The sequence below is a fragment of the Oncorhynchus masou genome, chromosome 28 (genome assembly GCF_036934945.1).
Source record: "Oncorhynchus masou masou isolate Uvic2021 chromosome 28, UVic_Omas_1.1, whole genome shotgun sequence".
Taxonomy (NCBI): domain Eukaryota; kingdom Metazoa; phylum Chordata; class Actinopteri; order Salmoniformes; family Salmonidae; genus Oncorhynchus; species Oncorhynchus masou.
Window position 1 is genome coordinate 74,581,548 of NC_088239.1, and position 6,315 is coordinate 74,587,862.

General features: G+C 39.7%; 1 protein-coding gene across 2 annotated transcripts in view; it reads right to left on the reverse strand.

Annotated features, from left to right (window-relative positions):
* The window catches only part of eeig1b (estrogen-induced osteoclastogenesis regulator 1b), a 73,780-nt gene extending 71,327 nt beyond the window's left edge, over nt 1-2,453 (reverse strand). The window contains exons 1-3 of one of the 2 annotated variants that reach the window (XR_010452132.1): nt 1,887-2,453; nt 1,586-1,630; nt 85-1,276 (exon numbers count right to left, since the gene is read on the reverse strand). The gene's annotated coding sequence lies outside the window, so the exon portion shown is untranslated. Of the gene's footprint in view, nt 1-84; nt 1,277-1,585; nt 1,631-1,886 lie in introns of those variants that run through there. The other variant, XM_064943307.1, reaches the window with a different exon arrangement.
* Between the last annotated feature and the right edge of the window lie 3,862 nt (nt 2,454-6,315).

The window sequence follows — 6,315 nt, forward strand, 5'->3', positions numbered from 1 at the left end:
GTATGCAAATTGTGGTGTAGGTGATATGAACACTTCATGATGACAGAAGTGAGGGCTATGGAGTGAGTCATTTAGTTCAGTTACCTAGCCTTTTGGGGTACAGGAACAATGGTGGACATTTTGAAGCAAGTGAGGACAACAGACTGGGAAAGGGAGGTTGAATATCTCCAGAAACACTCCAACCAGCTGGTCTGCACATGCTCTTTGGATGCTGTAGAGTACCATAAAACATAGAGAACAGGTTAAAAAAAGACTAAAGGAAAAACTAATATTTTATGGTATCATTTAAAGAAAGAGTTTATTTTTGTTGCATTGATTTTGAAAATAATGAGCAAATTCTGCACAGAGATAAAAATGTGATGTAACTATGGCCCACTGGCTGTAAAGAAAAAAAGTATTTAATTCCAAAATCAATCTAGCCATGCTGACTAAGAAGAAAAAGGGTTATGACAATCCGGTATACTCTTTTTAGTCAGTATGGCTAGGGTCAATTACACCAATCAATAGCAGAAAATGTCAACTTCATTTTACAACCAATACAGCAACTTATCTCTATCTAGATGTATTTATGTATGTATTTCTAGAACTACAACCCTAAACCTAAATGCTTGTTCTAAGGCAACTTATTACAATTCTCACAAACATGAGCAAGCTCACAAATGCATTTCATACACCCTCTCTCATTCATGCACACACACACTTTCTCATTCTCTCTCTCTCACACACAAACAAAAACAAACAAACACACACACACTGAGTCTTTATTAGCCTTCGTCTGCTGGCTGTGGAGGCGGGGTCTTGGGCCTCTGTTCTGAACCCTCTGCAGCAGCCCCAGAGCTGTTGTTGGAGTTGTCAGTCCCACTCTGCAGGAACTTCCTCAGGTCCTTGAGAGCAGGCCTCATCATCTGAACCAGGGCCAGCAGGGCTGCCTGGGTTCCCTCCAGGGCCTGGGCCTGCCTCTCCTGGGCGTAGGCCTGTGCTTCCTGGGACCTCCGGATCATCTGCAGCAGCTCGTTCTGGCCCTCCAGGTGCTGGGCAATCTGCCTCACGTGCACATTGGTGACCCGCTGTTCTTGGAGGAGCCGGGCTGAGTTGAGGGCGATGCGGCTCTTCAGCTCCTGGGGCTTGGCCTGGCTGTGTGGCGGAGAAGACGACACTGACGTCAGCATCTCCACCGGATGCGACTCCACAGCGGTCACCACGGTGGGCGTGGCTTCAGTGGTGGTGCAGTACTCCACCACACCGGCTTCCTCCAATGTGTGGTATGTGGTCTCGACTGGTGGAAAGAAAGATGGTTTTGCCTGTAAGTATAGTATTATTCACTACTGGTCTTGGAGATATACAGGCTGATTCAACTATTCATCAAGACCCTTGATTAGCTGAATGATTCCAATGTGAGTCCAATGTGGCTCTGTTGGTAGAGCATGGTACTTCCAACACTAGGGGTGTGGGTTTGATTCCATGGGGGACCAGGGTGAAAAAGTATGAAAATGCACACCCTAATGTTCACCTCAAGTAAAGTGCAAAATTAATTCAAAATAAATTATAATGCCAAACATTTCAAACCTTGGAATAAACTACTTACCATCTAATTTAGTCTCCTCGCATGATGCTGAAGCTGTCTGAAGGCCTATACATATCAGAGAAAGAAAAGGTCAGGAGAGGAAATTGTAAAGAAAAAAAGTGTTTTGAAAAGATTAATCAATGTATTGAAGCAATGTTTTTCCTTTAATTTTGGGTGGCAATCTGAATAAATGGCTATTGCGACATAAATAACATTATTTACATATATTCACCCTATTAGTGTGTAACACGAACAGTAATTCACTCTAGCTCTTTCTGCAAATTGAATTACTGTCTGGTTAAAAATATTGTGAAAATCGTACTCTCTGTGAGTGTCACGGTGGTGGCTGAACTCATAGTAACAGGTAAAGTTATCTCAGCATCTGGGTCTCCAGTAGGTAAACTGATGATAGTCGCCTCTCCCAAAAGGTTACAAATACGCTGCTGCATAGCAGTGAGGATGACGTGAACCGGAGTGCAGTCGGTAGTGGTCTCCTCAATTGCCGCCCTCGCCTGGGCCACTTTGCGCCTCACCTCGGTCTTCATATCCGACCACTTCTTCTTGACTTCAGCCAACTCTCTTGGGCATGTTGTTACAGCGTTCACCTTCTTCAGAATTTCTATCCACGCGTTATTCTTTGCTATGTGAGTGACTCCAGCATTGAAGTGGTTAACGAGTGTGTGCTTTTGTTTCTCTATTTCCTCCACAATAATTTCGACCTCCCTCTCTGAAAAATTCATTTTTCTTTTTTTTGTATTCGATGCCATATTTGAATAAATTCCTGTTTTTAAAATACAATTGTGCGTATTGTACGCAAAAATAGTAGGATTTACTCAATTGATCTGCGCAACGTAATGGCTTCCAGAATCGGCTTCTTCTTCTTCTTCCTACAAACAACGCTTACGTTCGTTGTGCATAGATCTCCGCCCAACCTACCAATGTAGCGCCATGATTGGTTACATTCTGAGGTTCCTCCAGTTTTACCTGCTACCATTGGCTAAAGCAAATGCCAATCGTTAATCCTCACAAAACGATTTCTTTCTGTAGTAAAAACAATAACAAATTGATACAATGATAACATTGCATTAATATATACAATAGGCTATGTTGTGATATGGATGTTTTGTCATGATATGGTGAGTCTAGTCACTATGTTTTCATTTACGTATTTAAATTCACCGGTTTCCTTGTGGGTCTGACAAATGTACATTTAACGATGGTGATTGGCTACTGGACCTTTCCATCATGCGCATTCCAACACCCTCCCCATTCAGACGTCGCGCTTTTCCACTCACTCTTTGAACGAGTTCGTTTTGCATGGCCCGGTGCCACAAGGGGAGGAGTTTTAATTTTAGACCATGTCATCAAAGATTTTTATAACTAAGCCAAGATAGACCAGTGCCTGTCGTTATCAAATGGAACACATTTGTCATAGTGTGCAGAAAAAAAGCAAGGAGGTGGGCAGGCTATTTTGTCCTGTTTATCAAAAGTGTTGGAAAAATTGTCAATAATAACTGACTGGCTTTCTTGATGTCTATAGTATTCTCTCGGGTATGCAATCTGGTTTCCACTCAGGTTATGGTTGACTTTTAAAACATGGTTTTAACAGCTTTCTTTTAGAAGAATGTTGAATGGTCTTAATGTACTGCTCGAATTCCTTATAGAAAACACAGAATAGTGTTTTTTTATGAGTGAATTTACATTTATGAATATGCAATCTTTCCATAAGCACAATTAGATTTATGAAGTAAAATAGTTTTTCTTTATCCTTATTATGGTTAAGGAAAGCGAGCATCACATTCTCCCATAAAAAAAAGTCATCAAGAATATTAACAATTATAAAACTGAATATCTTTCCATAATTGTTTTACATGTAGACAATGCCAAAATAAATGCTAAACTGTTTCTGGATGCTCAACACAAAAAGTACAGTCAATGTTAATGTCTTTTTTAAGTTTCTTCGAGTAATGATTCGCAAGGTAATACTTATGGATCATTCTGAAAGAGACCTATTTGACCTTGTTAACAAGCAGGTATTTGTGTGGTAATAACCATGCTTTTTTCCAACAGATATTAGTGACCAATGTAAGTTGTGAAATAAGGAATGGATACAATATCCCTTTGAAATAAAGCACTTATAGATCTGTTGTTTTGAGGGAGCAAGGAGAAACCAAACTTTTCCTATTGGTGAGTCAACTGGATTAAGCAAGGGTAGGTCAAAAAGATGAGGGCTGGCTACACCTCTAAACAACATGAGAGTTCCAGATGGAATAGCATCAAATACTATGCCGAACTCTCTAGGTGTAACAGGGATATTGTAACGAGATCAAAAAAATCCTCACTATTGAGTAACAATCCTTTTGCATTAAAAAGTTTACTCACCAGCAGGATATGATTATTAAACCAGTTCTTAAAAAATAAAGACTTGTTTCTATGCAAAATAACCTTATTGTTCCAAATTAAATACCTATGCGGGGGAAAATTATGTTTATGTATTAACGACCACACTAAGAATACTTGTCTATGAAAAGCAGATCATTTTGTAGGAATCTTATCAATGTTTTAGTTACAAAGTAACATAAAATTGAGGCCAACAAAACAGGGGAAGATATAATGAGGGATGAGATTTCAAATTGAAGTTGGATTCTTTAAAACTTCTAGTGACTCCCCATCCCGCATGAGGGAGCGTAATCATCGACTGACACTAATTAACATAACACAACGGTCATAAATATTCCTAGAAAATATTCCTATTCATGAAAATCACAGGTGAAATATATTGAGACACAGATTGGCCTTTTGTTAATCACCCTGTCATCTCAGATTTTCAAAATATGCTTTACAGCCAAAGCTAGACAAGCATTTGTGTAAGTTTATCGATAGCCTAGCATAGCATTTTGTCCAGCTAGCAGCAGGTAACTTGGTCACGGAAATCAGAAAAGCAATCAAATTAAATCGTTTACCTTTGATGAGCTTCGGATGTTTTCACTCACGAGACTCCCAGTTAGATAGACAATGTTCCTTTTTTCCAAAAATATTATTTTTGCAGGCGAAATAGCTCCGTTTGTTCTTCACGTTTGGCTGAGAAATTGCCCGGAAATTGCAGTCACGAAAACGCCCCAAAATATTCCAAATTAGCTCCATAATATTGACAGAAACATGGCAAACGTTGTTTATAATCAATCCTATAATCAATATATCCACCGGGACAATTGGTTTTTCAGTAGGACCGATTGGAATAATGGCTACCTCTGTATTTTACGCGAGAATCACTCTGGGAGCCATCAGGTGACCAGTTGCGCAATGTAGCCGCTTACGGGTATTCTTCAACATAAATGTGTAAAACTATGTCACAATGCTGGAGACACCTTGGGGAATACGGAGAAAAAGTAATCTGGTTGATAGCCCATTCACTGCTCAATAGGGACGCATTGGAACGCAACGCTTTCAAAACATGAGGCACTTCCGGATTGGATTTTTCTCAGGCTTTCGCATGCAATATCAGTTCTGTTATACTCACAGACAATATTTTTATAGTTTTGGAAACATTAGAGTGTTTTCTATCCTAAGCTGTCAATTATATGCATATTCTAGCATCTTGTTCTGACAAAATATCCCGTTTACTACGGTTATTTTTCCAAAAATGAAATTACTGCCCTCTAGTCACAAAAGGTTTGAAATGTTTAGCCCAATTTATCTTAAAAGTATTATTCAAAGTAGGAAAATCTAAAAAAAAAATTGAGACCACTATATTCGTATGAGTTCATAACGACAGATTTCCTAACATAATGTGTACGATTTTTCCAGATGAAGTTGAAAAACACCTGGTCAACTGCTTTACATATTTTTGTTGTCAACGTGTAGGGACTAGACTGTATAAGTAAGTCTGGAAATACCTTCAGCTTTAGAAAGAAATACTCAACCTTTCAAGGATAAATCCCTCTGCAATCAATGGTTCAACTTATTTTTGTTTAAAAAAATAATAGGTATGAAATTGAATGAGCATCTTTCCTGTTGATCCTTAAATATGGTAATTCCAAGTATGTTACTTTTCCTTTGACTGGAATATTGCATATAGAGGGTATCACACAGTCTTTAACAGCAAACAATTCACACGTATTAAGGTTTAGGCAAAGACCAGATGCTTTGGAAAATATATTTATCCCATCGATTGCCCTAGTAATCTGGTCAGCATCTTTCAAAAAGAGGGTGGTGTCATCTGCAAGCTGACTTATGATAATATCTCTGTCAGCAATAGAGATCCCTTTTATGTTGCTGGATTTAACAGAACTTGTAAGAAGTTGGTTTGCAAGCAGGAAGAGGTAAGGCAAAATCTGGGCAACCTTGCCTAATTCCTCTTTTCAAATCTAGGAGAAGTGCCATGCTTTAATTTAACGGAACTGTTCCCATTCATATGAAGAGTTATAATAGTACTAGGAGGGGTGCGTCACTTGAGTTGGTTGAGTCACTGACGTGGTCTTCCTGTCTGAGTTGGCGCCCCCCTTGGGTTGTGCTGTGGCGGAGATCTTTGTAGGCTATACTTGGCCTTGTCTCAGGATGGTAAGTTGGTGGTTGAAGATATCCCTCTAGTGGCGTGAGGGCTGTGCTTTGACAAAGTGGGTGAGGTTATATCCTGCCTGTTTGGCCCTGTCCCGGGGTATCATCAGATGGGGCCACAGTGTCTTCTGACACCTCCTATCTCAGCCTCCAGTATTTATGATGCAGTAGTTTATGTGTCGGGGGGCTAGGGT